At 43.3% G+C, this 21,674-nt stretch overlaps 1 pseudogene; it reads right to left on the bottom strand.

Annotated features, from left to right (window-relative positions):
• Positions 1 to 11,999: 11,999 nt before the first annotated feature.
• On the bottom strand, positions 12,000 to 12,113 carry LOC145404169 (5S ribosomal RNA; annotated as a pseudogene).
• Positions 12,114 to 21,674: the final 9,561 nt, after the last annotated feature.

Below are 21,674 nucleotides of genomic sequence, written 5' to 3'. Positions count from 1 at the left end.
CTTTCACCTGAACTCTCTCTCTCTCTCTCTCTCTCTCTCTCTCTCTCTCTCTCTCTCTCTCTCTCTCTCCTCTCCTCTCCTCTCATCTCATCTCCCTTCCTTCTTTTCCTTTCCTTTCCTTTCCTCTTCTCTTCTTCACCTGAACCTCCCTCTCTTAGTTCCTCTCTTTCTCTTCCATCTCCCCTCCAGTCTCCCCAACACACTTGCCCTAACATCTCTCCCTCTCAGCTTTCCTCCTCTTCTCTCATATTCCCTCTCCCTCACTCCCCTTCCCACATAAACTTTCCTCTCACTCGTCTTTCCTCTTCCTCTCTCATTTTCCGTCCTTCTCTCTCCTCTCTACAGACTTTCTTTTACTCACCTATCCTCCCCCTCTCTCATCTTTCCTCTCTTTCCGTTCCCCTCCTTACCTCTCATCTTTCTTTTTCATTTTTCATCCCCCTCTATCTCGTCCATCCTTCTGTCTCCCCTTCCCACAAACCCATTCACTTATCACCCGTCTTTCTCATCTTTCCTCTTCCTCCTCCTCCTTCATCTCATGTCCTCTTCTGTCTCCGCCAATCCCACACACTCTTCTCACCTTGCACCCCTCTTTCTCATCTTTCCCCCCTCTCTCTTTTCATCTTTCCTCCTCTCTCTCTCTCTTCTCTTTCTTACTCTCTCTCCTCTTTCCTCCTCTCTCTCCTCTTTCCTCCTCTCTCTTTTCATCTTTCACCCTCTTGTTTTCATCTCTCTCTCCTCCTTCTGTCTTCTTCGCAAACTCAGCCTCTTGCCTCTTATTCCTCTTTCTCATTTTGCCTCCTCCCCTTTCATCGTCCTTCGTCTCTCCTTTGTCTACAAACTGTCCTGATATGAAAATGGAACTTTTTCCCCTAAGCCCACTTGTTCCCTGTACGATCATTTCTTCGATGGACGACAGAAAGTTGGCAGAAAAAAAAAAAGAGAGAGAGAAAGAGAGAGAGAGAGAGAGAGAAGGAAAGAAAGAGAGAGGGGAGAGGAAGGGAGACACAAACAGACAGACAGACAGACAGACAGACAGACCAACATACAAATTCAGAGACAAAGGTATAGGAACAGCTGGGTACGAATGCTAGGAAATAAATGGTTGTATGCCCGGTTGTGGGGTGCATCGTAAAATATATGTTGGTAGTGTGTATAGAACTGACGGCAGGAAATACCAGAAGGCACCATAATTTTTTAAGAATATGGGTTTAGAGACTACTGTTCACATTTTTCCCATTTCACAAACTGGGCAAGATCGCAGTCCCCTCCCATGCTGATAATGAGAAGACAGCTCCAACCGTAAATGTTTTCTAGCAACAGGAGCGTTACGGAAAGCAGTTTTGGGGGGTTAACTATTTTATTGTTAGGGAAGACTTTTTTTTAATGGCGACCGATTCTGTTATTTATGTTTGCTATGAGCCTCCAGGTTTCAGTGAATCTTCTACGAAGCCGGCTGCACTGTTTTCTTGTGATCGTTCCTTCGTTTAGCATACGGTATACGACACGCCTAGCGCTCCAGTAGCTTTTTTTGTTTTTCCTGAATGTCTTCCCGTGATTAATGGAATGGCTTCTTGAGGATAGAGTAAATTAATTATGCTCTCGGTCCAATATAACAACTGTTAAAGAGAGGATGCGATATGTAAATTCACCTTGTGTGTGTAGACGCGGGGATCCCCAAGGCTGGAGGTAGTGGGTGGCCTGCTGTGCGTGGCTCCGAGTGATGGACACAAATATTTAGAGATAAACGCTGGTGTGTCACTGGAGTGGCGGTGGTGCTCTTCAAGGCTAGAGATACACCCTGCCTGCTGGCCTGGGATGTACACACCAAGTTTATTCGGAAGCGAGTCGTTGGTTGCCTTGAAGCAATGATATTTCTCTTGGGCTTAACTCAGTTGAGGTGGATCGAGGACAAATTATTTGTCTTGATACAGCTAGTTAAAAAGGTTCCTGTAATATTTTACCTCTTCTGCTTGTCACTTTCTTCTATTGGTTGTATTCCTTAGCTGAGAGAAACTTGGTATGTTTCTCTGCCCATAAATCGTGCTCTCTGACATGATGCGTTGGGGAGGGAAGTAACAGACATGCCTTACAAGTGAAGTAGACAAAGTGGAAGAGCACGCGAACTATTATCCTTGATTTTACCACTCAGGGATAATTTCAAGCAACCTTATTTCAAAAAGAGATCACAAAGCTGTACAGTAGGCAGTGCCTCAGTATCTGACGTTGACGTAACACATGATGAGAATAAAGTCTGTTGGCTGTTCTACCTCGCCGCTAAATGCGCTGTCATACGGCCTACAGGCTGGCAACATCCAGTGCTCTCAGTTGGTCCATTAATGATTCAGAAATTGCGGCCTGACATACACCTCTGCCATCTCAGCAGTAAGATATCACTGTAGCATAAATATATTCACACCATCCGAAAATCTGCTCCTAATGAATTGCATAATTTTTAGTGCTTCTTCTAATGCCAGGCAAAATACTATGTACTTAGGTAAACTAAAAATTAATTGTTTTTAGCCTGGCCTAATAATATGTTTGCAAAAAACTTTTATTCCAGTTGGAGATGGAATTCTGAGTTTAATCATTACTCCCACGCAGTGAATTTGCTCGAAGATAAGTTTACATCTGGGACTGTTCCAGGGATTCTCGAAGATCTTGATTGTACCAGCACAGATTTTTACCTTTATTAAGACTCGAGAATTTCGAAGGCTTGCGTGGCGAGTGAATGGAGATTTGGCCTATTTTTGCAGTCCCCTAATGAGGGGTTCCCTTCTGTGTGTTTCCTTCTGTTTCTGGGTTTTAACCTTCCCGTTCTCAGATATGAGAATAGAGTGGTGGTGGTGGTGGTGGTAATGATGATGATGATGATGATGATGATGATGATGATGATGAAGTTAAATATGAATGTCCTTAACAGCAGAAAACAAACAGTTCTGTAGTTTAACAAATGCATTCGTCGTCTGCGTGCCTGTGTCTCGCCATGCATCATTCCAAGAGATGGCAAAGAAGTGGGCAAGGGAAGAAGTGGAAAGGGTGTTATGGGTGGAAAATGTGGTGGGCGATGGATCTTGGGTAGAAATGAATACCTTGCAAAAATGGGTGTTGTAGGATTAGTGATTTGACTGCAGAGAAGGTTTATTTCAGAATATCCTCCACGAATGAAAGTATAAGAGAAGGAACAGAAATGGGCCTGGGAGCAAATAAATGGGTGAGCTGGAATTGTGGTGAAGTGTGGAGAGAGGTATTAAGAGTCATCCCGGTGAGAATGGATTCAGTATGATTAACGGTCTGAGTACAGTAACAGGGAGTCTCCTAAACTCACATAAAGCCCGTACAAAAAGAAGAGGAGACTGTGTTCATAGACCTGCTGCAAAGTTTTTTCAAACATTCTAAAATGCTTTCTTATGGCCAAAATTGAAAATTGCTAAATAATCAGCTGATGAAACAGCTGACATGTCAGATCAACTCAAAATTTTAAGCTGAGCAGCATTGTATTTCATAAGAAAGTCGCTAAAATGCCTCCTTATAGTCAAAATTGAATATCGCCTACCAGTCAGCTGATGCGTCACTTGACGCAACAGCTGACACGTTAAATCAACTCAGATTTTCAAGGTGAGCAAGTCTGTATTTCATGAGAAAATCGCTCATAGCACTCCAAGAGCAGATATTCGAACTTGCCTTGAAGGAGAAAAAAAAAATCCCCCAGGTGTACCGCATATAAACCTGTCGGCTTCACCGCAGGTAAAAATAACTGGAGTAAGGATAACTACTCGGGAGCCTCCGAAGCCCACAAGAATACGCCCTTTTGGAGAAAAACACTGGAAACGAAGAACTACTGGGGGAGCCTTCTAAAACCCCAACAGCATCCTGAATCAATCAAAACTGGCTCATATCTGAAACAGTTTCCTAGGCAATAAAAAAAGTTAAATCAAATAAATCCTCATATAAAAATAATAAAACTAGTAATGGTGAATCGGCTTTTCGGTGAGCTTACTTGATTCGGATATATGCAAATTGGATGAGCTGACCTTTTTAGCATTCATCAGCGAGCGTTACCCGTAATCGCGTTATCAGGCCTAATAGCGTTACTTATCTGATAGCAGGGGCAGTCGACCAATTTTGACCTCGCTTACCGAATCATGCTGTGAATTTGCCCTGGGTGCCGGTGTGTTTGTGGGAGTGGGTGGGGGAAGGTATGTGTATGTGTGTGTGTGTGTGTGTGTGTGTGTGTGTGAATGAGTGAGATAGACAGAGAGATTGCAGGTGCGTGTGTGCTTTTGCTTGCGCTTCCGTATGTGCCTCTGTGTATATTTGTCTGTATGACTGTGTGTATTTGCATGTATGTACGCTTGTATCTGTAGGGTTGCACAACACATCTCTCACTTCACTAAAGGAAAATGTGTGTTGCAATTCTCTGCCTGTGCAATCCAAATGTTAAGGTTTGGTTGTGGCAGCAGAGTGTGTGTGTGTGTGTGTGTGTGTGTGTGTGTGTGTGTGTGTGTGTGTGTGTGTGTGTGTAAACTTATATCTGTATGGTTGCACCGTACGTGTATGTGTATGTGTAGTACAGTTCACTAAAGAAAAATGCGTGTTGCTATTCGCTGGCTATGCAGTCCAAATGCTAAGGTTTAATTGTGGCAACAGACTGTGTGTGTATGTGTGTGTGTGTGTGTGTGTGTGTGTGACCACCTGTGCCTCTTCCTCCACTGTCTGGGGCAATATGTAGGGTGCAAGTGAACTCTGCATTGATCGTTGCCGCTTTTGCATTATTATATGCTGCTGTTGCTGCTGATAATCATCATCATCATTATCATCATCGTCATAATGAATATGATCTTATGATTATGATCATGATCATCAGGATCCAAAAAAAAGCAACACAGTTTAAAAGAAACTACTAAAGTGTACCAAGGGAAGACTGATTAAACTTAGATGCACTCGTCGTTCATGTCAAATAGAACAAAGAGCAAAATTTTCAGCACAACATTTACTACGGATACTGACCGCCTTAGATGTTGTTATTCTAAAGTATACTGGGTTCAGAGAGGGGAAAGTGCCACAACGGGCTTAATTAGGAGAGAGATGGAATTTTCGTTTTATAGTTGGTAGCGACTGCGTCGCCTTGGAATTCAGTTAATAATTGCAGGTGCCACCAGTACTCTCATCAGTGCCTTGTACACTACCACTGCACACTAAAATTTGAATCTCTAACCCAGTGTACTATTATCACTGCCGTTAATACCACCACAACCACTTCCATAACTACCATAACTACCATCACCACAAACCTCGCAGCCACCAAGCCACTTGTACATTTAATACCACCATATCAAATATCTCATCACAGCAACTAGTATTTACCACAACTACCACACTACCACAGCTATCATTTCTATTAACACAAACTCTTTAAACTTTTTCGCTTCCAACACTTATACCATCTACCACCACCTTCAAAACTTCAGTAACTTCTCAGACCAAAACTACCATTACCTCCACAGCCGCAACCACACAGTACTATCACAGCTTTCTTTACTACCATATACAACCATTACAACCCTCTCCTCGCCACAGCTGCCAATACAACCTCAACTCTCTCACCTACCATCATCCACTACCCTCGCCTCAGTTATTTCTCCTTCCACAATCGCTAGCACTCCCATAACTAACATCATCACAAGCCTCTAAACTACCACATCACCACCACCACATGTACCACAACTACCACCATTTTCAAGGCTGGTAGCGGCCTCTTGAAGCATATCTGGTTACCGGATGAGAAGTGGAGTGGACAGAGAGAGAGAGAGAGAGAGAGAGAGAGAGAGTAGGTAACGGAAAGGAAGGGGGAGATAGGGATAAGAAGAAGGAGGGGTGAGGTGAGGGGGAGAGAAGTGATGGAGACGTGATGAGAGAGAGAGAGAGAGAGAGAGAGAGAGAGAGAGAGAGAGAGTTAAAAGTAGATAACGGAAAGTAGATAAGATGAAGGAGAGGTGAGGCGAGGGAGAGAGAAGTGATGGACGGGTGACAGAAAGAAGGAGAGGTGGGGGAGGTGGAAGGGGAAAATTGCACTGGAGGGGAACGTGGAGGGAGATGAGGAGGAAGTAACACAAGGAGGAGGAAGACAATATGAGAATGGGGGGGAGGGGGGAAGGAAGACAACTAATTTAGCCAGGTGACATTAGTTTGGTTAATTGTTCCTGCTACCATACGATTTTGTTCAGCGTTGGTTAAACATGCCTAACTGGAGGGATTATTATAACTTTTAATTCACCCTTCCGTACGAGAGGCCCTTCCTCAGTTGAACATATTCGTAGGAGGGCGGAAAAAATTGAAATGAAAAAGTGCGTCATCTTAGCGACGGGGTTAAGAAAATGAAGGATGAATAAGGAACACACAAAAAAAAAGCCTGATAAATGTTAAGGGCTATGATTAACTAAAAATAAAATTGCCGTGTAGAGATAATCGATGTCCTGGCAACTTCTCTGATGCCTTCCCCGTCCTTCCTATGTAAAGAAATCACAGTTCCGACAGCACATCCATCGTAACTTTGTCTTTGAATCAATGGCATGTCTATTACGGCCCGGTCCTGATGTTTCCTTGTCCATCCTGCAAGAGACGGATCACGGATATGACAGGAAATTGAACGTATGTGTGTGCGATTCTCAGCCGTGGACGTGGTGCTGAGAGGGACCAATGTGACTAGACGGTGGAGTTGACTGAGTATACAAACGTCCCTCAACCTCTTCCCTATGCTCCGAAGACAGGGTGGTGGGCTACAAAAAAAGGGTAGCTTCAGCCTGCAATCCACCGAGTTCACGTTCAGATGAGTAAGGGGTTGCAGTTACCATTACTACTTCTAACCCTGGACGTGCGAACACACCGACACACGTAGAATGAACGCAAGAACACGAATGAACACCAGCTGGAACATTTTCAGCCCAAGGACGTAATTTGTATTTTAATCTTGCTGCTACCATTCGATTTTGTCCTGAAAGAGTGCATTAGGAATTCATTAAGAATGTATTGTATCTCCAGTTCGAAAAGTCTCTCCTAAGATACATAAAACTGGTCGTATTTATTAACCCTTACACCGCGGGCTTGTTTTGCTTTGTTTTGCGTGTCCCGCGGGCATATTCGGGCTCCGACAGACTCTCAAAAATTATTTGCCAAAAATTAGTTATTAGTCCTAGAATATTAAAATTACATATGCTTATGGCACATACCTTCAGCTTTCTCCTGGGATGTTTGTTGAGCCATCGTCGATTACCGTAGGACTTGTGGAGACCTCTGAAGTTGGGTAACGAAGTCTCCACTTTACACTTCCCGACAACCCGTAATATGATTACCACAGCCAGATATTATCACTAAAAACACTATTCTATGATTATCAAGTAGTTTGGGATCCATACTCCAAAAAAAAACCATTGTGAAAGCAATGAAAATTACGAGCACGTATGACCTTCCCACTTGCGCTAGTTCGCTGTTGGTATTCTGTCATTTATTATTCATAAAACCCCTCACACTTTATATTTCTATTACTATATAACACTTATATATATCTGCAGTCTTTATCCATAAGTTTCCTTCAGTAGTATTAGTTTATTGTCACTGAAGTCATTCAATTTTTCATTCAGTAAAATACGTAGAGCCACGGATTCACTTTCACTGTTATAACCTCAAGTATTTGTACTCATATTCTTATATTACTAATTATTTTAATTTCTATTTACATTTTCTATTGTATTTTCAATATTTACACTTCTATTTTACTTACACTATGTTATTCACTGTCACTTGCAGTAACATAAAACTATATTACGCTGTTCAATCATATGTACTGTACATCCATTGCTTTCACTTTCTATTTACACATTATTTATACATTATTTACACATTATTTTCATTTCCCACTTGCACTTTTAGAACTGCTTCTGGCTGTGGTAATTAAAGAAGCAGAGGGGAACCTGGCACTCAGCGCACTGCCAAGAGGTGCGTTTGTGCTCAGGTGTGCGTTGGGTGGTATGTGCACACACCTGGCACCTGCGGATCGCAGCCTTCCTCTTGGTTGTGGCAGGCATTTGCACCAGTCTGTGCCGATCCATGTACGCCCTCTGCTCAAGTCTGTCGGGAAGTGTTACTGGATGGCGCCTTGGAGTTGCTGCTGTCACCCTACCATATCTTTCAAGCAGCTGGTGAACACAAGTCCTGGCGAACAACCTCAGGGAGAAGGACTTGGGTGGCTTGACCTTCATCTTGTACAGGATGAAGGCGTTCAGCATCATCATGTCTATGAGATGCAGAAAAACTTTCCTGTACCACCTAGTATTCTTCCTGAGGCAGTCGATCTCTCCAATCATCATGTTGGACTTGTCCACCAGCCACATGTTGATATTGTAGTTTAAGACAGCATCAGGTTTCCTCACAGGTTCGCCTGTCCTACGGTCGACCTTCCCACTGTCTTTCATTTCCCCTTGTGTACGGTGGTGAGCATGTGCACGACCCTCTTGTCATGCCACCGTATTGCCAGCATCTTCTCAGACTTGCGTAGGTGCACGTCTCCTCACTGCGAGGTTCCTGCCTCTGGGAATTTAGGGAAGTGGGCACGATTACTCTTGACAGTGCCACAGGAGCCGATGCCGTGCTCTGAAAGGTACTTGGCAAGTTTCGGTGCTGTATAATAGTTGTCTGTATACAGCACATGATTCCCACCAAAATACCTTTCCAGGAGCACTTTCACTACACAGCCTGAGAAGCCAAGGGGGTGTGTTTTATCAAGATCGACTGTGCTGGCTGAATAAATGACGAAGTCAAGGATGTACACCGTCTTACAGTCGCACAGTACAAAGAACTTGATTCCAAAGCGATGGCGTTTGCTTGGAATGTACTGCACAAACCTAAGACGTCCTCTGAACAAAACCAAGGATTCGTCAATGACAACCTTCTGAAAGGGGTGGAAGAATGTCATAAACTTATCCTTCATTCTGCTCAGAATCTCCCGGATCTTCCAGAGTGGGTCGGTTTGGGAAGGTACATCGTTGTTGGCAAAGTGCAGGTTTCCCATGATGTTCCAGAAGCGATCTCTGGCCATGTACTTATTGAAGGTGGGTGAGAGTAGTAAGGGGTTCATGGACCAGTATTCTTCCAACTCATGCTTCTTTGAATGTGGCATGAGAAGCATGAGGGTGAAGAACACATACAGCTCCTGCACTCCCAGCATGGACCACTGTTGCATCTTGGCTGCACCTGTACCACTTGCAGCACGTTGTGATTCATACCTGTTGGTCTCATCACATATGTGCTGCATGACTTCATCATCGAGGAAGGCCAAAAGGAAGTCCACACACTCAGCATCCTCGTCAAGAGTGAAGGCAGGCTGTATTCCTGAGGAACTCTCGTCGAAATGGAGATGTTCAGGGACAAAATCGGACCCTTCCTTCCACGAGAAGGCATCCAGGATTCCCTGTCGTGGTGGTGTAGGGTGGATGAGGGTGGATGGTGGCAGTGAGGCAGATTTATCTGGTTCAAGGTCACTCACACTGACCCTGGGTTGCCATACAGCACTAGCAGCCCTTACTCTACTGGCAACTCTACTTTTACGGGTCAGGGATTTACCTCTTCCTCTACGGCCTGCCTTCACTGTTGATGCTGGTGGTGACTCCGACGACGAAGACTCCGGAGAAAATTCAGCAGAAGAGGAAGAAATGAGTGAAGTGGGGCTTGGGGAACGGGGAGGTGATTCACCTTGGGACTCATGGCGAGCTGGGTCACGCGGGGCCATTGTTCCGGGGCTAACCTGCCGCCTTTTCATTCCCTTCCCAAACTCCTTCCCTTGCTGCACTAATGGCTCCTTTCCCTTGGAGCTAGGGATAACATGGGACACTGAAGCATTCGTACTAGTAGTTTCTGGCACGATTTCCTCACCTGGCTCATCACACAAATCCCGCGAAGGGTCATAGTCACTATCCATCATTATCATTCATAATTCGGCTAGTTCACGTTCCACTGCAGAGTCACTTAGTCCTTTCCTGCTTCCCCCACGAGTTTTTCTGGGTCTAGAGGTCACGGGACCCTTTGCAATGGGCGCAGAAGCGGCAGAAATGGCGGGGCGCGAGTGCGACATGCTTTGACCACAGAGGAGGACAAGGAACTAAATGGCGCGGCTTATCTGAGAAGGCAAGGGTTGACAGTGACAATGGGGCTGACAGCTGCTAACTTACATGCTAAGAAATTATTGGTAGGAAATCTCAGCAATACATAAAGAAATAGGTAGTTCCAGGTGAATGTAAATGTCACTTAGGCTTCTCTCTTCCTTTCTGATATATATTTTTATTACAGAAATAGATTACAAGGCATAATCAAAGGGGAAATTACCATGGGAATTTAGCGAATGAATGCATGTGAGATGTTGTCAGGTGATAATTAGCCAGTTCCTGGTGTATACCACTATCACTTACCTTATTTTTTTTTGGTATATATTATTTTGTATAAGTATAGGGTATAGGGCTTATTTCAATGGATGAAATCTGTGGAAAAATCCGGGGGAGATTTGCTTAGCGCAGTGCAGCAGGGCAGGCGATAGGAAAGGGTAAAGGAGGTGAGGTAGGGAGGGGTGAGAGGGTACTGGAGGGGAGGTAGGGAGGGGAGTCAAGAACGGGGGAAAATGGCTAAATTGTCAACAATGGATGGGAGTACAGATGAGATTAGGAGTGCGGACTATTGGTGGACAGTAGCAGTACATGCTAAAAAATGATTAGTAGGAAATCTCAAAAATACAGAAAAAAGTAGGTAGTTCCAGGTGAATGTAAATGTCACTTTGGCTTCTCCCTTCCTTTCTTATATAATTTTTTTTTACAAGAACAGATTAAACGGCATATTTTAAAGGGGAAATTTCCGTGGGAAATTAGCGAACTAGTGCACATGAGGTGTTGTCAGGTGATAATTAGCCAAATCAAGGTGTATAGCACTATCACTTACCTTATTTCTTTTTGGTATATATTATTTTGTATAAGAATAGGGCATAGGACTTATTTCAATGGATGAAGTCAGTGGATAAATCCGGGGGAAATTTGCTTTAGCGCAGCGCGGCCAGGGAGGTCAGAGGACAGGGTAATGGAGGGAAGGTAGGGATGAAAGTCAGGAATGGGGAAAAATGGCTAAATTGTCAACAATGGATGGGAGTACAGATGAGATTTGGAGTGCTGACTAGTGTTGGACATTGGCAGTAATGATAGATGATACAAGCCACCACTTGTAAGCCTGGGATAATTCAAAATAACACAGAATCACAAAAGTGATGCCCCGCGGTATGATCCACTGCGCCTGAGTGTCACGAAAGTGATGCCCCGCGGTTAAGGGGTTAAGACTTAAGAAAGTCATTGTAGACAAAGGGTGACGTCACGTTTTGAGACATTAGCCCTCTCAGCCAAAGGACGCCGTTGTTATTTGCCCTTGCTGCTGACGAATGATTATACTTTTTAATGAGAGGACTCTAGTTGTGAATGGGTTAATGATTGCTATTTCTTACTCCCTCAGTGGAAAAAAAAAAAAAGTCTCTCCCAACATGAATTTACATATCTAGAATTTGCGAGAGTAGGCTAAAAATGGCGTCACTGCAATGTGGGGGTATATGGATAGCCACATTATTAACCCCTTCAGTCCAGTGACGTATATATTTAGTTACACTACCACCAGATCATTTTATTCATTATCAGGAGGGATATCTAGCATCAAAGGAGTTACTGAAGTCTATTTCTAACCTCTCCAGATCGAAAAGTCTTTTCCAAACTTAAAACAGTATAATTGTCCAAAAGTAACAAGAAGCAGCAAAAAAAAAAAAAAAAGTTGTCAACAGATTGAAGGAGTTTCATTTTTTTTTCATTCATTGCCAGACGCCATGTATCCCAAACGGGGTGGCCAAGGCTTAGAGTTAATTGTTTTACAGGGAGGGGCACTACTCCTCCACCAACCCCACTTGACACATAGGGAGAACGTTATGCCAACAGTATCTGGTGTTCCCAGGCGGTCACCCATCCAAGTACTAACCAGACCCAACGTTGCTTAACTTCGCTGATCGGACGGGAAGCGGTGTACTCAACGTGGTTAATTGCGCAAAGTAATCTGCTTATATTCTCAGTACATTGCCAGCAGAAAAATCAGTTTGATATATCAAAAAACATAAAGGTCATGATGGCTGAAACGAGATCCCGAAGACGAAATCACACGCTGTAACCACTCTAGGTAAAGCTGAATGACAGGGGAACACAAGAAGGACTTCAAGTTCTTCATATCTCTATTATTCTATGCAAGATCCCATGTTTTTTTTTTTTTCATTTTTCTAACGTTTCGGGCTACAAAGAACGAAGTATTCAATAAAAATTCTGTTCTCTGTTTCCTCGTAACCCATTTTACACACGTCTCGCTACGGAAGCCAGGTGGTAAGAGGAGTGGACTGTTATATAAACGGACATGAGTTTGATCCTGTGATACTGGAGGGAACATTTTAATTAACTTCTTTTCATTAAATCAGATTTTACTAATCGTCCACAAGACCGATCGACATGTCATAAAAACACACACTCTTATACCTTTAAGCCAGTCCTGAATCAGACAGACATCTATAGTACATTTACTATAACCTCCCAAAGGTCCTCAACCTCATTTATCTCTGTTGATGGCCAAGCGTCGTCAGATTAGATCAGAGGCTTGCACTATTTAGTAACCAAAGAGACATTCCTAGCTCTCAACAGTGGCTGATTGGATTCCATGCCACCACTATTTAGAACTCAAACTTCAGTAGTGACCCAGTTGCGTTTGACGAAACAAGACTGACTATAATCAGTTTGGACAGTGAGTTTTAGCACCTAAGTAATGACATGTGAAAGTGTGACATACTGTAAACTGGACTTAGGGACTGTGCTGCCAGTCTATTCCCGGAGTTGCACTCTCTCTCTCTCTCTCTCTCTCTCTCTCTCTCTCTCTCTCTCTCTCTCTCTCTCTCTCACACACACACACACACACACACACAATATATATATATATATGTATATATATATACAGTATATGTATACATACACACATATCCAGGGACAGGATCCCACAGCTATCTGGTGCATCCCTCGTGCCAAATAGGGGAAGGCCTTGCACATGTAAGAGGTACCGTCTTAGACGGCGTGGACCATGGGACCCCCTATAGATATATAGGGTTCCACCAAATACATTGAATAAGGTGGCAAAAAATTACTTCTCATCAAAAACTATGTGGCAGGGAGGTAAGATTATTTGCCACGATTTCCCCAACCAAATTTGAATTTTACTGTTACTGATTTCACGTGCGTTCCTGTTGGATCATCCTCTCCTAAAGGTCCTACCGCACTGCCTCCTGTGTGCCACTGAAAGTGAGTGGGCACCGTCTTGGCAAATCAGAGACCGGGACATTAAACAAACTGAAATCTATCAAAATCTACACATACAATGTAAGAACCCTAGCAGAAGATTACAAACTTGATATCTTAATGACTGAATTAGAAACTGTTGGTTGGGATATTTTACATCTGAATGAGATCCACAGAAAAGAAGAAAAATTAATTGAGCTCCAAGATAGCAACCACATATTTTGCTACAAAGGAAGGCAAAATGAGAGAGAGAGAGAGAGAGAGAGAGAGAGAGAGAGTGGTGTACGATTCCTGACTTGGGAGTTTGGGGTGGGGTTTGCCTCCTTTCCCTAAAAAACAAAAAAAAAAAGCTTGCGTGAAATAAGAGAAGCAAGAGGGATAGGGGTCAGTACGTGTTGCTTGACCCTCACCTAGTTTTGCTTGGGGGTCCTTCCTCGAGTGCCGGCCTGGCAGGCCTTTTGAGGCCCTGTCATGCTGGCACCCACCATGATGGTTGCAGGGTAATGCCTACGGGACCCCGAACAACCAAACGATGGGGAGGGACCTCGTAGCACAAACTCTGCTTTTGTTACGCGTCGTGGTGGTGCAGAGGACGTGCAAGCCCGACGCCCCAAGTGCGGGCTTAACCTTCAGAAGGCACTGCAGGCTGGGGCTTGGAGTGTTTTAAGCCTTTCAAAGGATGATCAACTGCCTTTGTTGTCACAAGAGCTGGGGCAATTGGGGGTTGGCATAGTTGCACTCTTTGAAGTGAGCCGACCCGGGCATGGTGAGATTATAGTAGGACTCACCTACGTTTGCGGCTGTGGTGTGGCCCGCACCTGTGTACAATGGTGCCATGTTTCCCCAACTTGCGATGTGAAACGGAAGCTATTTATGTACAAGGCAACACAAATACGATAAATTCAGATGAATAAAACTTACATGTGTATTTTGATGGATGAATCAACAGTAATCTTATTATACATAAAATATTTATACAGTAACACAGAAACATGGCATACATATTGTACAGTGTTGCTAAAAGAAATTGTAGTCACTTTTAATGTTTTTTAGCGTAGTTTTAGGGTGGGTAATAATATTACAGTTATGGATATAAGAGAATGAGCCTGAAAAAAGAAGAAATATGCCAATATCCAAAGTAAAAGAAATAATTCATATAATTCTTGTGAGTGGCAACACTGACACACCCAGTCTGGCCTAAGGTAAAGTACGTACCCCTCCGTAGACCCAAGGATAGCTTGTACAGGTGTTGCTAGGGAAAAATGCTCACATTTACTGGCTTTTACCGTAATTTTAAGGGCGAGGAATAATCACATTTATAATCATAAGCTAATATGTAGGACAAAATAGTAGGCATATGCCAATACTGAAGTAAAAAAAAAAAAAACATTATTTACTCGCGAGCGGCAACACTTCCACACCCAGTCGGTGGCCTTGACCTCAGGGGTGGTGTAGAAATGATATCAGATTTACAATATATACAATATTATGTAAAAGAAAATATCCAAAATGTCTCTTGCAATAAAAGAGAGAGAGAGAGAGTGAGAGAGAGAGACGGGGGGTGTTGGTGGTGGAGGCATTGTCAGGCTGAGAGCGAGATGGAGGAAGGGGAAAGAGAATGAATGAATGAAAATCAATCATGGTACTGCAATAACGAGTCATCTGTCGCCGTATACAAAAAATGATAAATATCACTAAATATAACAAAACCGAATTAACAAATGAAAGCACAATTATAAACAACTTATAAAAGAATCAGAAGTACTCAGGGTGGCTCACATCTCCCGCCAGGAGAGAGAGAGAGAGAGAGAGATAACGGTATAGAAAACGTGGCAACACTGTACACAGGTGCGGGCCACACCACAGCCCCAAACTTAGACGAGTCCTACTATAGTAGTGATGGTTACACATATTACTGGTCTGGCTGTGATGATGGTGCCCGTCTTAAGGGTGTCACTGCGCCAATTGCTGCTCACTTTGTCTCTTGTGTCGACAGGGTTACTCCAGTTGATGAGCATCTAATGCTAGTGAGACTGAGGAACTCCTTGGGCTTCATCTTTCTCATTGCAGTGTATGCTTTACCTGAGATGAGTAATCTTGAAGAGAAAGTGTTATTCTACACCAAACTTGACTCTTGTGGAACAGTGCCCCTCGCAGCATACACTCTGATCTTGGGCAACTTTAATACAGTTACTGGCACTGACAGGGAGGGCATCAAGGATTATGTAGGTCCCTATGGCTCTGGAAGCAGGAATTCCAATAGGCCTTACCTTCTGGATTTGCAAAATCCAGTAAGTTAAGAATTGCTGGATCCTGGTTCCAGCAGCCAAATCTTCACAGCTGGACTTGGTATCCCGATATTGGAGGGGTTGCTAGTAAGATTGATCACATTCTTGTCAGTACTCGCTGGAGTATTCTTCAGAACTGCAGTGTTTTCAGGAGTGCAGAGTTCTTTGCCACTGATCACAGACTTCTTGTTGCTACTCTAAGGCTACAAATCAAAACTGAGAGATTCTCACGATGCCACCAAAAAAGATTCCATCTTGAGAAACTCAAGGATGAGGACTGTGCGTAAGAGTATGCATTGGCCATCTCAAATTGGTTTGCAGTGCTCAGTACTGTTGAGGATCCTGTTGAACACTGGGATACCTTTAAGTGTGCTACCCTGGCAGCAGCTGATGAGTGTAGAGACTGCCTGAGATCAAGGAGGGGATTCATCTTGCAGGGGATGCTGACCACGGTTGAGGAGAGTCATGCTGCCAGACTGGATGGGGATCAGAGACACCACAGACTTCTGTTTTGACGGGCATGAGTTTCACTGAGAGGGGATAAGGAGAGGTATGTCAGGGAAATCGCTGAGGAGGTGGAAGGCCGTTTTCATGCAAATGACCTTCGACCTGCCTACTGAGGCCTGAAGAGGCTCCAATCCAGACCCACCCCTCAGGGTAACTCTGTTTGGACAACAGATGGATGGCTCGTGCCGGGGGTGAGTGAGTGTAGAGCTTATTGGACTGAGTACTTTGAGCAGCTGTATGTGGCTGAACCTTCCAGTGGAGAGTTTCCGTCAGTTGGCGTACAACCATTGACTGCTGTCCCAACAATTGACAAAGCCATGCCTTCTCTAGATGAAATCAAGAAGGCAGTGGCTAGATTGAAAAATGGTAGAGCAGCTGGTGTTTGTGACATCCCAGCAGAATTGATCAAAGCCGGATCGAAGCCATGATCAGGGGAATACATGCTGTCGTAGAAGCTGTTTGGCAGACCGGTGGCATTCCTCCTGACTGGACAAAGAGTTTGATCACCCCTAGTTGTAAAGGAAAAGGAGACCAGCGTGACTGTAGTAACGACCGTGGTATTACAGTGTTCATTGTGCCAGGCAAAGTTCTTGCTTACATTCTCCTGATGCATATTCGGGACCACCTGCTAAAGTTTCAGAGGCCTGAGCAATGTGGGTTCATGCCCAAGAAATCAACCATTTACCGTATCCTAGCTGTTCGAGCTCTTTTGGAACACAATCTTGAGTTTCGACAAGGGGGTGGGGGTGGAAGCGCGAGGGTGCTGTGGGGGGGTTAGGGTGGGGGTGGGGGTGGGGGTGATGTGTGGGTATGGTGGTAGGGGGGTGGGGGTGGTGGTCTTGACCGCATATGCGGACTCCCATCTTTTTGGCCCTAGTACCCTTGGACAGCATATGCGGGCACCCGCCTTTTAGGGGTGAAAGGCCTCTTGGGCCAAGACCAAGGTCCAGGCATTTGGTGGCTTGTTGGATGAAGCAGTTCAGTCTGTCCACGAATGTGGTGAGGATATAGAAGTCTTAGAAAGATTTACTTATCTTGGTAGTGTGGTCCATAACTACAATTGATCAGACAGTGAGATCTCTCGTAGCATTGATCTGGCCTACGGGGTTATGGATTCACTCAGTTCAGATATTTGGCTCTATCGATATTTGTGTAGAAGGACGAACGTTCACATCTTCATGGCATTGTCAGTATTTGTGTAGGACGAAAGTTCGCATCTTCAGGGTGCTGATGCTCCCTGTCTTACTTTATGACTGTGAGACATGGAAACAAAACAGTGACGTGAAGCAGCAAACTGACTCCTTTAGTACTAAGTGTCTTCACAGGATCATGGAATATCGTGGGTATAACTGGGTGTGAAACGAGTGACTAGTCCGTGAGACTGAATCAAGGCCTATTGCCCACATAAAATATCAATGCCAACTCCAGCTATATAGCATGTAACCCACTTTTCTGAGGCTGATCCTACTCACAGAGTGACCTCTGAATGAGTTAAACCAGGGTGGAGGAGGCCAAGGGGAAAGCCATGTAACTCATGGCTGGAGCAGGTTGATCACTCCTGTCAAGAGATACTTAGAGGTGGAAGAGTCGCTGCCCGGAGGGTTGCACTCAGGGACTCAGAAGGGTGGAGTCAGAGTATGAGTGAGACTATGTGCCCTGTGGCATGTGTCTCTTCTTGATTGATTGATTGATTGATTGCAGAGAACACTGTTAAATTCGGCAGTGTATCTGACAGAGTAGCATGGATTGTAATTAGGCAGGGCAAAAGAAACACCTTGAAAGTAATGCCAGTATATGCACCAACTTCTCAAAGCTCAGATGAAGAAATAAAAACATTCTATGATGACATCTCCCAGATTATGGAAGAAGAAAAGACTAGATATACTTTAGTCATGGGAGACTTCAATGCAAAAGTTGTCAAATCGAGAAATGGAGAATCATGTATGGAAAAATTCTGACTGGGAGAGAGGAATTACAAAGGTGAAATGATAGTAAGAAATGTTGAAATGTATGACATGAGAATAATGAACACATTCCTTCACAAAAGAACAGGGACAAAATGGACCTGGAGAAGTCTGAAGAGAGAAACAAAGAATGAAATCTGTTTCATTATAGCAGAAATGAGTATGATAATAAATGTCACAGTTATCAACAAAGTAAATATCGGAAGGGACCATAGAGTGGTGGGTTGCATAGTCAGATTCAGTTTCAGAAGTGAAAGAAAAAAACTGAATAGAATAAACACATATACCCAATAAATGTAAGCGACATCAAAACAGCCATTCAGTTAGAAATAATGTACAGAATTCAGGCTCTAAGTTATGCTGAGTGTGACACTGATAAGTTGAATGATTGACTAACAAAAGCATTAGGAGAATCGGCAGAGGTAGTAGAGAAAGCAAATACAACCAAAGCCAACAAGTAATCAAAAATAACCCTTGAGCTCATGAAAAGAATAAAGGAGATGAAAGTAAAAACATAAAGATTAAATAGATAGAGTGGAATTAAATAAATTTATCAAGAGATAGAGAGAAGAAAACAGAAAGAGAAACATGGATCAGGTCAAAGAAAACATCAAAACAGGAAAAAGTATGAAACAGGTCTGAAGTAAAGTGACACTAGGAGAGCATCAAATTATATAACTGAAAGACAAAGACAGTGAAGTCATGCAGAGATTTGAGGGTTAAAAGAGTTGAAGAAATTTACAAAGAACTGTATGCATCAAAGACAATAGTAACAATTGCTAACTTTGTAGTTGACACAAGTGAAATACCAGGGTAATACCAGACGAGGTAAAATTTTTCATAATAATATAAAAAGAGGGAAAGCCCAAGGAGAAGATGGAATAATAGCAGATTACAAAACAGGCTCGCCGACTTATTTACTCTGTGTATAAAGAAGGAAATTCTCAAAGCATGGTGTAATGCAGTAGTTACTTTGTTTTACAAGAAAGGCAGCTCAAAAGATCTTAGTAACTATCAACCCATTAGCCTATTACCAGGCTTTAAGAAACTTTTCATTAAAGTCCTTACGAACAGAATAAAAAAAAATTACGACGAAAACCAACCTCATGAGCAGGCAGAATCCCAAAGCAGGTATTCGACCACTGATCATCTACACATAATGAATCAGCTAATTGAGAGTACTACAGAATATAATAAACCACTGTGCTTAGGTTTTGTTGATTACAAAAAGGCTTTCGACTCAGTGGAGCAAATAGCAATTATAAATTCAGTTGCGAGAACAAGAGGTCATTGAGAACATTGTAAAACTGCTCTAAAACATACAGTATATAGCATAAAGAGGGAACAGCCATAGTTAAATTACATAAAGACTCGGAAAAAATTAAGATTCAGAAGTGTGTACGCCAGGGAGATACAGTTTCACCAAAATTATTTACAGCACACCTAGAAAGTATGTTAAAGATGCTAGACTGGGAGAACAAATGAGTAAACATAGATGGGCAAAACCTAAACCATTTAAGATTCGCAGATGACACTGTCCTACCCTCAGAAGCAGTAGAAACATTGCAAGAAATGTTAAATGACCTAAATAGAGAAAGTCTCAAAGTAGGGATAAAGATGAACCGGAGTAAAACTAAAGTAATGCTTTATCCAAATACACCGAAGAGCGTCATCAGAATATGCGAAGAAATTCTTGAAGAACTCGAGGAGTAGAATTTCTTGGGGCAGATACTAAAACCAATGAAAGACCATGATAGTGAAACAAAAAGACTCATCACAGTTGGATGAAATGCTTTCGGTAAACATAGAGACATTATGAAAAGTAGCTTTTTTTTTTTTTTTTTTAATGCGAGGAAGAAGGAACCAAAGGCCATGGCCCGCAGTAACAGTTCCCTCCAAGAGAAAAACAAAATACAAAAGAGAGCCAAATTCAAGATCCGATCATTTTGAGATGCCTGGACACACTGCGTTTGAAAGACTGGAGATCATAGGCAGCAGGAAATACAGATAGAGGGAGACAGTTCCAGAGCTGACCTGTTGCATGAATGAAAGACTGGGAGTAACGGTTAACTCTTGCATTAGAGAGTTGGACAGAAGAGGGATGAGAGTTTGCTGCCAGACGGGTGCTACGCGCCCGTCGTAGAGGTGGAGGAATGCAAGCAGACAGTTCAGAGGAGCAGTGACCATTAAAGTAGCGATAGAAAAGAGATAAAGATGCAACAGTGCGGCGAAGAGACAGAGGTTGAAGGGAGTCAGTAAGAGGAGGAGAGTTAATGAGACGAAAAGCCTTTGACTCCACCCTATTAAGAGTACAACCCTATTAAGAGTACAACTCTCATGTGTGGGGAGCCTCCCCACACATGAGAGTTGTACTCCACACAGGGGCGGATAAAACCTCTGTATAGAGTCAACAATTGTGCAGGGGTAAAGAAAGAGCGAAGTCGGCTTAGCACACCCAATCTCTTGGAAGCAGATTTTACAAGAGATGTAATATGGTCTTTCCAAGATAAGTCCCGAGTAAATGAAACCCCAAGCATGTTCAAGGATGATGCAGGATTAAGCTGAATATTATTAAACATTAATGGGTATACCTGTGGAAGATTTTGTCGGGTTGATAGGTGTAAGAACTGAGTCTTAGATGCATTAAAGACAACCATATTATTTTTACCCCAGTCAGCGATACGAGCCAAGTCAGACATTAGGTGTGCCATAGCCTCATCCCTTGTTTCTTGAAGTAACTGTTGAGATGGGCGTTGCGGGAACCGAATGGAAAGGTGAAGGGTGGAGTCATCAGCGTATAAGTGGATAGGGTTAGATGTACAGCTTAGAAGATCATTGATGAATAAAAGGAAGAGAGTTGGTGATAGGACAGAGCCCTGAGGAACACCACTGTTGATAGATCTAGGAGAAGAACGATGGCCGTCTACAACAGCGGCTATAGAACGACCAGAAAGGAAGATAGCAATGAAGGCACAAATAGAAGGATAGAAACCATAGGAGGGCAGTTTGGAAATTAAAGATTTATGCCAGACTCGATCGAAAGCCTTTGAGATGTCAAGTGCAATGGCAAAGCTTTCGCCAAAGTCCCGAAAGGAGGATGACCAGGAGTCTGAAAGGTAGGTGAGAAGATCGCCAGTGGAGCGTCCCTGACGGAACCCATACTGACGATCGGAAAGAAGGTTGTGATAGGAAAGATGCCTTTAAATTTTTCTATTAAGAATTGACTCGAAAACTTTTGAAATACAGGACGTTAAAGCAATTGGACGATAGTTGGAGGGTTGGGAGTGGTCACCCTTCTTTGGGACTGGCTGAATGAGAGCAAACTTCCAGCAAGAAGGAAAGGTACAAGTTGACAGACAAAGGCGAAAGAGTTTGCCTAGGCAGGGTGTAAGCACAGAAGCACAGTTCTTGAGAACAACAGGAGGGACCCCATCAGGCCCATATGCCTTGTTAGTACTGAGGCCAGTGATGGCAGAAAATACATCAACTGAAGAAATTTTAATGTCAGCCATGAGGAA

Source organism: Coenobita brevimanus, chromosome 62 (genome assembly GCF_032717465.1).
Source record: "Coenobita brevimanus isolate Jiangsu-jjx chromosome 62, ASM3271746v2, whole genome shotgun sequence".
Lineage (NCBI taxonomy): Eukaryota > Metazoa > Arthropoda > Malacostraca > Decapoda > Coenobitidae > Coenobita > Coenobita brevimanus.
The sequence above is the reverse complement of the archived record's forward strand: the minus strand, read 5'-3'. Positions and strand labels throughout refer to the sequence as shown.